The 13138-nt window shown below is 45.3% G+C and overlaps 1 protein-coding gene across 4 annotated transcripts in view; it reads left to right on the forward strand.

Annotated features, from left to right (window-relative positions):
- The window catches only part of ZMAT4 (zinc finger matrin-type 4), a 356120-nt gene that overhangs the window by 48109 nt on the left and 294873 nt on the right, over nt 1–13138 (forward strand). The window lies entirely within an intron of this gene.

The following is a 13138-nucleotide window of genomic DNA, read 5'->3' on the forward strand; positions in this document are numbered from 1 at the left end:
ACACCTGACATGATGGATACTGGCCACGGGCATAGAGTCTAGAGTCCTGGAGAGGAAAGTGTGACTTCCATATAGAGATGTTTCACTTTCAGGGTGGCCTTGTTTCCCGTGATCTGATGTTGCTTTGGGACAGAATCGTTTCCCTCTAAAGATCACTGTTTACCATTCAAAGACCTTTCCCCTTGTTTCTCTAGTCTGCTGGATCTCATTTTCCTCTGGGTTAACATTGATTTCCCAGGATAGCTGATGGCATGAAGAGGTAGATGAGAAGGGGCATCTAATCCAGCAGATAAACCTCTCCTCATTGTCAAAATTACATACCGCTAGAAGGTTGCCTGGTCCCTGTTGTTCTGAGGAAAAGTCTGGGGCTTAAATTAGAGGCCATATAGTATGTGCTTTTGAAATAGATTTCTCATGATCCTTGGATAGGTTAGTGCTCTCTGGAGGCCAAGAAGGGCTGACCTCAGGTTTTCTTGTCAGAGCCCTGCAGGCACCAGACTTGATTGAAGGGGGTCCAGCCTGCACCTGGTGATGGACTTTCCCTACTACGTAGAGGTGATGCCAGGGAACACTCCCAGGACAGGAGTCACCTCTGCAGCTGCCTTCACTTGCCTCACAACCCAATTACAGAGACCATATAAGTTATTAGAGGAAGGGCATTTTTCTTGCAGTTGCCAATGGAGTGGAGCTCCTTGAGAGAGCAGCCTGTGGGATGTGAGGCCAGCCAGATGCCCTGGGTCTAAAGGATCACCTTTTAGAAGTGTACAGGCAGGGGGGCGCCTGGGTGGCCAGTCGGTTAAGCGTCCGACTTCAGCCAGGTCACGATCTCGCGGTCTGTGAGTTCGAGCCCCGCGTCGGGCTCTGGGCTGATGGCTCGGAGCCTGGAGCCTGTTTCCGAGTCTGTGTCTCCCTCTCTCTCTGCCCCTCCCCCGTTCATGCTCTGTCTCTCTCTGTCCCAAATAAATAAATAAACGTTGAAAAAAAAATTAGAAGTGTACAGGCAGGATGGTCACTCCTCCTGTTACAGAGAAGAAGGTGTGGAAATTGCCCTGGAATGTCCTTTGCTTTCCCACCTCCTCCCCTTCCCTGTCCTTCTTCAGTGCCTGGGCATTAACTAGAGGCACTTCATTGCTTTGGGAACCAGCCAAGCTCTCTGTTTGTGCACTGAGTGTCATGGGGAGGCAAGAATAATGCAAGGAACTTACTGATGTCACAGAGAGCTCTGTGGTTTCTGTGGCACTTTCATGGGTAACATGTTATTCAGTCCTCATTACACCTTAGTGTGATCAGCAGGGCAAATTTGATGATGCCCATTTTCTAGACGGAGACTGGAACAGGCTGCTCTCTCCAGGGTGACTGAATGGCCCCATTTCTCTTTTAAAAGGGGTTGAGGAAGGGGAATGCATTTAAAAGCCAAACAATAGCCTGAACTTATACTTTTAGTTTTCCTTCTGGAACAAAGACCTACCTGGACCCTTTCTATCCTTAAAAGGTTGAAGGGATAGAGCTGGCTCTCCCTGAGGGGCCATCCTGAAACATGTTCCCAGCAGCTGGTCAGATCCATCCCGCAGAGTCCCTGCTCCTGCGTTCCCACCTCAGTCCCCACCAGAGGGAAGCAGGGCACACAAGCAGGACACCTGTATGAATGAGGAAGCCAGAGTGAGGGAGGCTGAACATAGCTGCTTTTGCTCATCAACACTTTCACAATTTGTCAAAGGAAATGAAAAACAAACAGTGCAGCAATTTTAATTACTCTGCATCAAGGAGGTGATCAAACACCCAGTGACTTTAATTATGGAATCCAGAGGCAGGCAGCTCAGAGGTAGCCCTCACAGAGTTCCGTGGCTGCTGCAACCTTGCCCAGGGAACTCTCTCCCTTGCAGAACAGACCTCCATGGTCCCCAGACCTAAGCTTCTCTGGGACCCCTGTTCTCCCTTCATGTCTGAAAAGGACACAGGGAAACAGGGAATCTTTCTCCCTCAGGGGCTGGAGATTGATTGGGTTGAGTGTGAGGGTCAGGACAATGGTGGAATGGATTGAGGGGAGAGAAATACATGATGCTCAGGCTGATGGATAAAACAGCAAGTGTTATTTGGGGAGCTGTTGGGAAGGGAGCTCGTGAATAGTTGCTGGCTCCCAGGTCTCAGCCAGAGCCGGCTGGTCTGCAGCCTACTTAGGGCAACCTTGGCAGGTCCATTCTCCAATGCTTCAGGAAGGCTATTGTGAAGCTGCTCTCTCTGGGATTTGAACGAGGCTGAAGTCCAAACTTTGGAATTCCAGGATTCACAGAGCAGGAGAGGTCCTGCCTCTTCTCTGCATGGAGCCCATATGTCAGCTGGCTGCTCCCTTCTTTTGACATCTTGCTTCCTTTTGGGGTTCATCCTAATTGATGCCTGGTTCTATCTTGTTAAATACATTTTCACCCTCACTGCCCCCTCCAACCTTAGTTTTTTTTGTTTTCTTTCTTTCTTTCTTTCTTTCTTTCTTTCTTTCTTTCTTTCTTTCTTTCTTCCCTCCCTCCCTCCCTCCCTCCCTCCCTCCCTCCCTCCCTCCTCATTTTCTTTCCTTCCTTCCTTCCTTCCTTCCTTCCTTCCTTCCTTCCTTCCTTCTCTCTCTCACTCTCTTTCTTTCTTTCTTTCTTTCTTTCTTTCTTTCTTTCTTTCTTTCTTTCCTTTCTTTCTTTCTTTCTTTCTTTCTTTCTCTCTCTCTCTCTCTCTCTTCCTTCCTTCCTTCCTTCCTTCCTTCCTTCCTTTCTTTCTTTCTTTCTTTCTTTCTTTCTTTCTTTCTTTCCTTCTTTCTTTCCTTCTTTCTTTCTTTCTCATGAACTAGCAAGTACATTTAGCCTGTGAGGTCAAAACATTTCAGAACAGCCTCTTTGTGATTCCTCTGCACAGCGAATACAGGTTTTCACCGTGTTCTCCCAGCGGTCTCATGGGGTTCTTGCCATGTCAAGACTATCTTGCCTGAACATGAGCAACTGTCTTGCCTTCAGTCAAATTAAAGGATGATGCTATTTTTTCAGAAGCTGCCCCAACCTGCAGGTCTGTTAAAGCATCTGAGCAATGGCAGCAGAGGCTGCATTATCTCTCAGAAACAGCAGAGTCGCCCAACTGGCACATGGCATCTGGGCAGACCAGAAACCTGAGTGAGGGCACTGTGTTTGTAATTGCCTGGAGACAGCCATTAATAACTTTAAACATTTTGTCTCCTTCCCTGGGCAATCAGCAGTGTTGAGTCTTGAAACGAGAATATCCTCTCTGGAGTAGCAAAGCTTTTAAAAGTAGTAATGAAGATGCTTAAAATGTTCTATTTGATGCTATTCAGCCATATTGATCTGGGAATAGGTCCAGGGTGTCCACACACTTTCAGGAGAAGATCCAAGTTACAGGGAAATGAGGGAGCCAAACTAATTGAAGATAGGGCTCTAATCACTGGAAGATGTGATCTTTCTTGGTGGTTGATACACAGTTCACAGCCTCATTCAGCATGTGCATTCAGGATAACTGGGATTGCTTCTAACATAGCCCCTCTCGGAGCCTGGGTGGCTCAGTCGGTTAAGCATCCAGCTTCAACTCAGGTCATGATCTCACGGTTCATGAGTTCAAGCTCCATGTCAGGCACTCTGCTGTCAGTGCAGAGCCCACTTCAGATCCTCTGTCCTCCTGTCTCTCTGCCTTTCCTCCTCCCGTGAATGTGCACTTGTATTCTCTCTCTCTCTCTCTCTCTCTTTCTCTCTCAAAAATAAATGAGTATTTAAGTAGCCCCTTTCCCAGTGTATAGGACATTCTGTATCTTTGCTTTTGTTCCATTGACACACAGTCCACAGTACCGAGGTCACCCTGTGCACTTCCTCCCTAAAGAACCTGTGATTTCTGCTCACATCACTGCCACAAATGCCTGAGTTCATACCCTAAACTTCCCACAATCCATGTGACATGAGGCAAGTCATTTAATTTCTCTAGGCTTCAGTTTCTGCTCTGTCAGATGTGAAATGAAGATAATTTTACTACCCCAAGTGAATTTAAAATGTGATGAGGGTATGTGGACTCACTTTGGAAAGTTAGATTTGTTGCTAATTCAAGACAAACTATTATTTCTTTAACTCCTATGTGCATGTATGCTTTTGTTTGCTTGCTGTTTGCTAATGTCCCTTTCTTCATCATTTTTCAGTTGTGAGGCCTACAGGTTATATCCTTGGGTATTTTTCAGAGGCCACAGGTTGGGCTGAAAAAGGTGTTCAGTGTCTATTGGTTGGGCTTTTGCTGAATTGTTCCAATTTTGGTAGTTTGAATCTTGGATTTTTTTGGGTGCATTGTATACACAACTTGTAAAACTGAGAGGAAAGAAAGAAGGGATAGATCCTGAGAATGAATGTGTTGCCCAGCTGGATTAATTTTCCAGTTTTATTCCACGTTGCCCAACCACCCCAAAATCAAACTTGGCAACAGATCCATTCGACTGATCCTCATTTCACTGGTAACTCTTAAGGGGGGTCTTCATTGGAGCCTCTCCTATCACCAGGATGTGTCGGTGAGTTGAAGGCACAAATTGCCCAGAAAGAAGACTAGGAACAGTCTCATGTATGACACTTGAGTACATAGAACTGGCAGCTGTTGAATAAATAATGTGCTTCCATGGAATAACCACTGTGGGTGTTGAAGGCTGGAGAAGTGTTAGGGACCTGGAGATAAAAGCCTGAAATATCTCAAACTGCTAATGCTGCTGCTTTGGGAAGGTCAGAGGAGAGTTTTTAGTCCAGCATGTGGAGGGAATGTCCATGCCCTTGGAAAGCCTTCTGCTCCCTGGAAAAACAGGGATTGCATTAGTCTGTTCCTCAGTTTCCATCGTGGTTCTATCCCCTTTTCCCGCATATAAATGCTATCTTGCAGTGAGCTGGACACCAGGGTCCTGAAATTATGCTGGGTCTCTGATCCAGCAGAACGTGGTAAATTATATATATGGGCCTTTGTCATGGTGCTGTGGAGCTGAGTGGTGATGGGGTAGGTCACCCACATGATGTATGGGATGAAGGATCTGGTTTGTATTCATAATCAAGATCCTGGCAGTGGGGGACTTTGAGACAGTGCAGCTTAATGCAGAGGGAAAAGGTAGAGGTAAACCTAAATTGTTTCCTGGCCATGACTTCCTGCACAAGACTTGAATTCAGGGCCTCAGATGCTTTGGATAAGTCTTTAGGAAATGTATTTTCTAATATTCTGTAGTACTCTGGTTGACTGAAGACCGACCAAGGACCAGCCAGATTGGAGCTCCATAATTATTACCTTCCTCTTGCAGAGATTTGAAGTGGATTAAGTGATTAGAAGTGCCTAATTGCTTATGGACTCCCTTTATGACACTGGCAGGTGAAGACAGCTTGTAAATTACTGCTTTCTCCTGACCCCCAAATCAAGTGCAGCAACCCAGTCAGGATCTCTGACCAAACTGGGCAGGCAGGAGCTGCGACTGGCTTCGACTTTCCTGCCCATGAGATCTGGAATTCCACGAGAGCCTCAAATTATTCTCCTTTTGGCAGGTCGGAATTAATGAAGAGAGCTGGAATGTTTTAATAATGATTGGAAGATCCTTAAATGCTGAAACAACAATTTGATTTAAAAGCTTTGGAAAGATGGCTGGATTTGGAGTCAGGAGACAAGGGGTTGAGTCCTTGCTCTATTTATGCTAGTTATAAAGACCTTATACTGACATTTCCTTGGGCAGGTCAAATGGGCTTTCTGGGCCTCAGTAACCACCTTCCAGCATAATTGTGAGGTTTGTGTAAAGTCACTGTGTGAGACTACCAAATAGGGCATAAAATGGTTGGTTACCATATTAGTTCCCAAGAAATTGAGGGGTGGGCAGGAACCTCCTCTCTCTGAAGGCTCTAGGGGAGAAACTTTCCTTATTTATTCTAGCTGATGGTAGTTTCTGATGATCCTTGGGATTCATTGGCTTGTTGATGTATTAGTCCAATCTCTGCTTTTGTTTTCACATGGCATTTCCCCCATTTGTTTGTCCAAGTTCCCCTCTTGTTATAAGGACACTAATTAGGGCCAGTTTTCATTCAACATGACCTCATCTGAACTTCATTACATCTGCAACGACCCTATTTCCAAATAAGGTCACATTCACAAGTCCTGGGAGTTAGGGTTTCAACATACCTTTCTTGAGAGGCACAATTCAACCCATAAGTTAGTAAATGTTGGCTATGAAGATGAGTATCTAGTAGCATTTTTCTAGATGTCCCACAGATGTGGTCTGATTAGTGGGTCAGGCTCAATTTAAGGCCATGAGATGATATGCCTTAGAGATGCACTTGGTGGGAAGAGGAAGAGTTGGTGAACTCACTTGGTCGTTCTGGGATGCCACTGTCATCTGAAGACACATTTGTTTATTTCTCTCAGTGTTACCTCCTGTTCCAGCTAAGACCCAGTGTGAAGGAGGGGCTAGTGATGGTGGAGGGAAGACATTATACTGACCTCTCCTTCCAGACCTATTCCTAATCATAGAACCTCAATTTATACATAGAGAGTGGAGCCCCTACATGAAAGTACTAAAACATCTGCACGAGTAGATGTGTGCTGCCTAGGTCTCCCTGGAGAAGGCCCTGTCTGGGACAGCCCGGACATGCCCCGGAGGTGCTTCTGGAGTTGTTTCCTTTGGGACCACCCTCTGGGCTCTTAATAATTTTCTGGATCAAAGAATAGAAACAGAAAGTGCAATTTAGACATGGTTGGCTACAACAGTGCATCTTAGTTTTGCTACTGCAACACTATCTGAAGTGCCTACAATGGTGCTGGGTACTGAGGACAGGGAAGAACGAGTTCTGCCTCTAAAGGCTCCCAGTGAGTGAAGGAGCACACAGTTACAGGGGCACATTGTATCTGCTATGTGCGGGTGTACGCAGGGAGCTGGGAAAACCTAGAAAGGGGTCCTGGCCCAGCCTGGGTGAGGGCAGGAGAAAGTGTCCCAGGGAAGGAACACCCAACACATGGCTGAGTGGGGTGATAAACAGGTGAAAACACAGCATAGCATTGCACATGATATGGAGGGAAGAGCAAGCAGGGTGTGCTGTCAGCAAGGCGTGGCAAACCTTGGGAATGGCTGGAATCAGTTGGCAGTGCATCCAGACAGGAGGGTTGCCTGGTCCCCAGATGCATTTACATTTCAGTGGGAGTTCACAGTTGTTCAGATTTCAAATGGCTTCTCATCAGAAACTGTAAGAGCAGCTAAGGTCCTGGAGGAAAGCCAGCCAGTAACTGGGGCCAGCTCCAATTTGGTGTGTTCCCTGCAAAAACACATAGTAATGTACTGTTTCCCCTAGGGTCACAGTGACTGTGGGTCTAATGACATCTCCAAAAAACATCTCTTACTGTAGGACAAAATAACCTGTATTTTTGCTGCTCTTCTTGCCCTCTAACACCAACATCCAACTGGATTCTATTGTATACGGCTTCCATTTTGTGGGGTTCCATAGAAGATTAGCCAGGGAATTCCCCTGGGTTCCAAGTGGCTTGAAATGTCTCATTAGGAATAACTGTGTGGGAAGAAACAATATTTTTCATAGTGGGTAGGAAGTGTTACTGAAATATGACTTATTTGACATTATGGAACTTAGAATCAGTTCAAGTCTGATGGTATGATAGTAACTGTAACCACATTGGAGACCGCGAATCAAAAGAATGAGGAAATGGGATTCAACACTAGCCTCTCTTCTTTGTGTATTATTAAATAGTGTGGAGCCTGTCTCAGGATACAACATTACCAGAAACAATTCTTTGCCTACTATTGCACAAATGATATACTGGGATTACATTTATGGACTCCTGACGAAGTTCTGGGGCTTTGGGAATTGATTGGGTCTCTGAATTTCTGATGGGGTGAGGTCCATAGTGGAGCCACCATGTGAGGTTTGCTTCACAAGGAGGCAAGTGTGAAGAAATATCCATCCACTGAGGGTTTTCCAGGAGATAGACCCTACAGAGTTAAGTGCTGGGGATGTTAGCTAAGGATGGCTCTGGGGACAGATGCTCAGGGAAGGGAGGAGCAGAAGCAGATCGGACAGCTGGGCTTTGGTGCAGATGCAGTAGTCTCAGCCAGCTTGTGAGGAGTTCTAGGGCTACAGAGGCCTGTCTCGGTTGTCCCATGCTGGGCTTTTCATCCTTGAATTCATCAGCTACTGGGTTCGGGCCACCCTGGGTAGGAGTGTGACCTTGGATGAGACAGCTGTCCACAACAGAGGCCATTCCTGAAGGGGCAGACAGGTGAAGCCTGAACGCCAATTCCATTGCAGCACTTAGGACAAGTTCTTCCTCAAAAGGGCATCTGGGCCACATGTGTCCCTGTCCGCCATAAGAAATTCCAAGTACTTACCTTGATGTGGGTCCAGACCACTCAGTCAGTAAGCAAGTCACAGCCCATTGACTTGGGAGGATGGCCTATTACTTTTTGCATGGTGAGAAGTAGAAATTGCTGCTTGGGGTAAGAATTGCTAGGGCTCAGTTTTATGTGAAATCAGTACTGAAATTTACTGTTGTAATGATACTGTTGTATCATTCTTGACGAAATGCTTGCCTGTAAAATCTGAGGATGTGGCAGAAGAGGTGAGCCTACCCCTACTCAGATGCTCCTCCTCGTCTCAGCCCCTCTCCATGACCCTCCTGGGATCCGACCTGCAGATGGTTTTTGTTGAGTATCTCTCCATGACTGGCTCCCACTGGTCAAAGTCACAAATGTCTGGATTTACCCAGGTTTAAATGGTGTCTTTGATTTCCTCCTGGACCAAAATGATTCCTAAAGTAAGAGTGTAAATATTCTGGATGTGGCAGTAAGATATGAGGAAAGAATGTCATTTTAGGAGTTAGGTACCCCCATTTTGGCTTTGACTTACAAGGAAAATATGATTAACTCCCATAATCTTCCTGGGTATCTTTTCTGAGTCTCTGTGCATGTGAAGGATGAGGTTAGGTGATCCTTAAGGCCCTTCCTAGTGTGTGATTTCTTTATACACATCTCCATTGTGGGATGTGGACTCATCCCCTCTCTGGATCTACTCAGTTCTGGATTGCCTGAATTCCATGCCTCTTTACTTTTTTGCTGCCTCAACTTCTAGCTCCATCTGAAGTGTCCATGTTCCATGACACCAATCTGCAGTTGTGCTGAGCAGTCCCTTCCCACTCCCGGCAAGTAGGGCAGATGGGGAGGAGGGAGCAGGGGTGGTGGCATTGATTTAGGGTCAGTCTGGCTATCACAGAAGAACGAGGAGTGCTTTCAAAGGGCATCACCCAGCCTGTACTTGATATGCTTGCTCTTCTCCCTGAAGCCAGAAACTGCTCAGCCAGGTGATGAATCTATATCAATATGGTTTCTTTCATTACCTGGAAACTGCCCAATCTGTTCTCACCTCAGCTGAGAAGATGAGAAGAATTGATTTGGGGCATGAATTTGGAAGGATGACCACATTAGGAGCTGGAGTGGTGTGATGGTGTGCTTCCTCCCAACATCAGGGCTGTTGCCAGACAGCCAAGCTGTCATTTCTGGCTAGGTGACAAGACCCCAATATTCTGATGTGAGGCACTTGCTCATTACCTGGCATCCCAGTGGTCATGACCATCTGCTCGGTTTGTCCCCTCACAAGATGGCAAAGCACATTTTGCAAGACACCAGCAGCAACATGCCAGGGGATGGGTAAGTGAAATATGCTCAAAACTAGAGAGAAATGGAGCAACCTTCCTAGAAGGTGTCACTGGTATTTGAAAAGGCACTCCTAGTTCAAATACCCAAAAAGGGGCTCCCAGTCAATGCATCAGCACAAAGGCCATGTCCTGAAATGATGTATGCTTTCTGATAAATCGCTTGGTTGTAGAGTCCCTGTTTTTACATTATATTCCCTTCAAAATGAGGAATAGGTTGGTACTGTCCTGAATGAACATTCTCAGTGAGGTCTGGGCTGTTTAATGCCATGACCCGGGGCCCTGAGCAGAAGAGGCAGTGTTAAAATCTTATCCTTAAAATTTCTGAGCTTTGAAAGTCTTTGGCTTCTTCCAGCTGCCTCACAAAGAACGTGAGCTGTAACTAGGTGAAAAGTACACTTGTATGTAATTGTTGTCCAGATAGTCAAGCTATTAATGTTTGGGTTGAGTTAGTGAAGGCAATGCTAGATAAACACTGGAATCACTAACCCTGGCTTAGTGCACTAGATGCTTATTTCCCAGTCACATAAAGTTCCTTGCACACCAGGGCTTGGGGACACGGGGCTCTACTCTGCTTAGTCATTCAAGTGCTCTGGCTTTCAGAAAGCCTGCCTTGTTTACATGGGGGCTTCCCATGTTGACCAAGACATCAGTTATCTAACCCACAGAAGAGAGAGCAGTTAGAAGACCATGCAGCAGGCTTTTTTTTTTTTTTTTTTACTTTTTTTTTTTTTAAAGTTTATTCTATTTATTGAGAGAGAGAGAGAGAGAGGGAGAGAGAGAGAGAATGAGAATATATGTGTGGGAGAGTCAGAGAGAATCCCAAGCAGGCTCTGCACTGCCAGTGTGGTCCCTGATGTGGAGCTCGAGCTCACAAACCGTGAGATCATGACCTGAGCTGAAATTAACTGAGCTTAACTAACTGAGCCAGCCAGGCACGCCCCTCCTCTCCTGCCACGCCCCATGCAGCAGGCTCTTAAGGGCCAGGCCTAGATGTGTGCATAGCACATTTGCCTATATTCCATTGGTCAGAACTCAGTGACCTGGCATACTAACTATAAGGGAAGATGAGAATCTCAGCCTAATGTTTTGTGGCTGGGGAAAAGGGGGAAAAAATGTCTCTGTTAGAGTGGAGGATTCGTTTCCAGAAAATCATCTCTCATCATTGGTGCATACTTGGTATCTGTCTTTCTACCTACCTACCTACCTACCTATCCATCATCATCTATCTGGTTATCCTTTACCATCTTTAAAAACAGAATGAGTGCCCCTATCACATTTTCCAAAGCAAAGTTAAAATCTGGCAAGAACTTGTATTTAGTCAAATGAATTTCTCTCATCTCCCCTTCCGAGGTAATCATTATCCTGAATCCTGTCTATAAATATTATATATTTATATATAATATAACAAACATTTTTAGAGTTGTATCTTACCTACATGTGTCCCAAGATGTCTATATTTGTATTTTACTTGTTTTGATTTTATGAAAAGGATTTGGTGTATGTGCTCTTTGACTTACTTTTCTCATGTAAACATTCAGTTGCTACGATTTATTCACATTCTGATGTGTTGCTCTGCTTCATTCCTGTTGTAACTCTACCTCCATCTATTTGTCCATGCTCCCGTAGATATGCATTTGGGCTTATGGCACCTTTTGCTATTTGAGCAATGCTACTATCATTATCCTTTACACGCCTGGTGTTGTATGTGAGCAACAGTTTTTTCTTGCCTGTAAACTAGGGATACAGTTGCTGGGTTGTTTAACTTGATGACAATAGTCTCTCTTATCAAGAAATGTGTAAAAAAATCCTGTGTGTCCATGCCCTTCCTAACACTTGATACGGTAAGATATTTTAGTTTTTACTAATGCCTTTATTTTTTGTTGAGCATAATACACATACTTTTAGATGCTTAGCTTCCCCTGATAGTTGAGTTTCCTAAGCTCTCATTGTTTCTACTACTTCTTGCTGCATCCCAATGCAAGAGGTGGCACAAGATCTCAAGTATCTCTCTGATCAGAAAATAAATTCTGACCGAGAGATTTCAGGGAAGGAACAGTCCTGCATGCAGGCTTTTGTCCATTTATGGATGGGAAGTCCTTAACTTGGCAACATATGAATTCCTGTGTCTTCCCATCTTGGCCGCTCCAGACGCTTATATGTGTACTCTATAATTTTGCTGATTTTAGGAAAAGCAGCAGACAAATGGAGGCCAAACAGGATTCCTCAGAGAAGCCAAGTCAAGTCTGTATGCTGTAGTGGAGAATGGAGCTGAAAATGTCCGCTGGCTGACTGACAGCCAATGCAGCAGCCTCAAAGTACAGATTGCAATAAGACTAATAGTTTTCCCAGCAGCAGCTTGGTCTGTCTCATCTGTGCCCTCCTCTTAAGTTGGATACAGGTGCAGAACTGTGCCTCTGAGCCCTGGATGTGATAGCTGCATTTAAATCTGCCCTCAATCTGTCTGGTTCAGTAGGGGCAGCCTTGTGAAGATAAATCATGTAAACAAGTTATAGTAATGGAATACTTATTTATGAACGGTATTTTTGAAGGCTTGTAACCACCATTAAAAAGAAAGGCCTTGTTGTCTTTTAGCTTGTTAAGAAAATCAGCCCGTTTTGAGTATGCACCTTCTTCAAACAGGAAGCTAATGTATCGGGAAGTGAAGCAATTCAGGTTGCTTTCCTCCTCTGAGTGGTGGGGGAGGGCAGGAGCCTAGTTTTTCAAATATGAGTGGCTTTTCCACATGGGTACACAACCCTTTAGTCTGGTGGGATGAGCGACAGAGAACATAAGTGTGCTCTACTCCCTCGTGTTTTCTCCTCCCCTCCTCTCCTTCTCTCTTTGGGCTGGTGATCTTTTTTGTTTCTCTCTGCCTCTGGCTTTTGTCCTCTGGTAGGGGTTCTGGTTTTACTTTGGCTTGAAGTGATAAACCAGCAGAAAATCTAAACTCTCCATGCACAACCTATGTCTCCCCTCTGAAAGTACCAAAAAAAAAAAAAAATGCTTCTGACCCACTGACCGGCAGAGGTGCTCACGTTTCCCCATTAATATCCTACAAAAACAAATGATGTTTTCCCCGACGAGAGTGCCCTGTCATGCTGCCCAGACTTGTCGGCTGTGTGGAGTTATTGCCAGACACCTCAGGCCCTCCCCCAGAGGCCTTTGAAAGGGCCTTTTGGAAACCCAAATAGAATGGCTTTCATCATTTGGAATACCTGCTGGCCCCAGCTGCCTCTGTGCACATCCTCAGCCTCTACTGTTAGGTGGAAGCAAAGGTCCTACACTGGAATCTTAGCAAGAACATTGAGCCATGCGGCGAGTGGAGATTCTAGGAGGACATGTGGGAAAGCAAGAGCCATTGTCTACCAGCAAGGGTATGAATATTTTATTTATGTGTAGATGGAGACAGATATCCTGTTTGTATTTATGTAGAATGGTGTATGCT

The sequence above is a fragment of the Puma concolor genome, chromosome B1 (assembly GCF_028749965.1).
Source record: "Puma concolor isolate L17-30 chromosome B1, mPumCon1.1.hap2, whole genome shotgun sequence".
In the NCBI taxonomy this organism is placed as follows: Eukaryota; Metazoa; Chordata; class Mammalia; order Carnivora; family Felidae; genus Puma; species Puma concolor.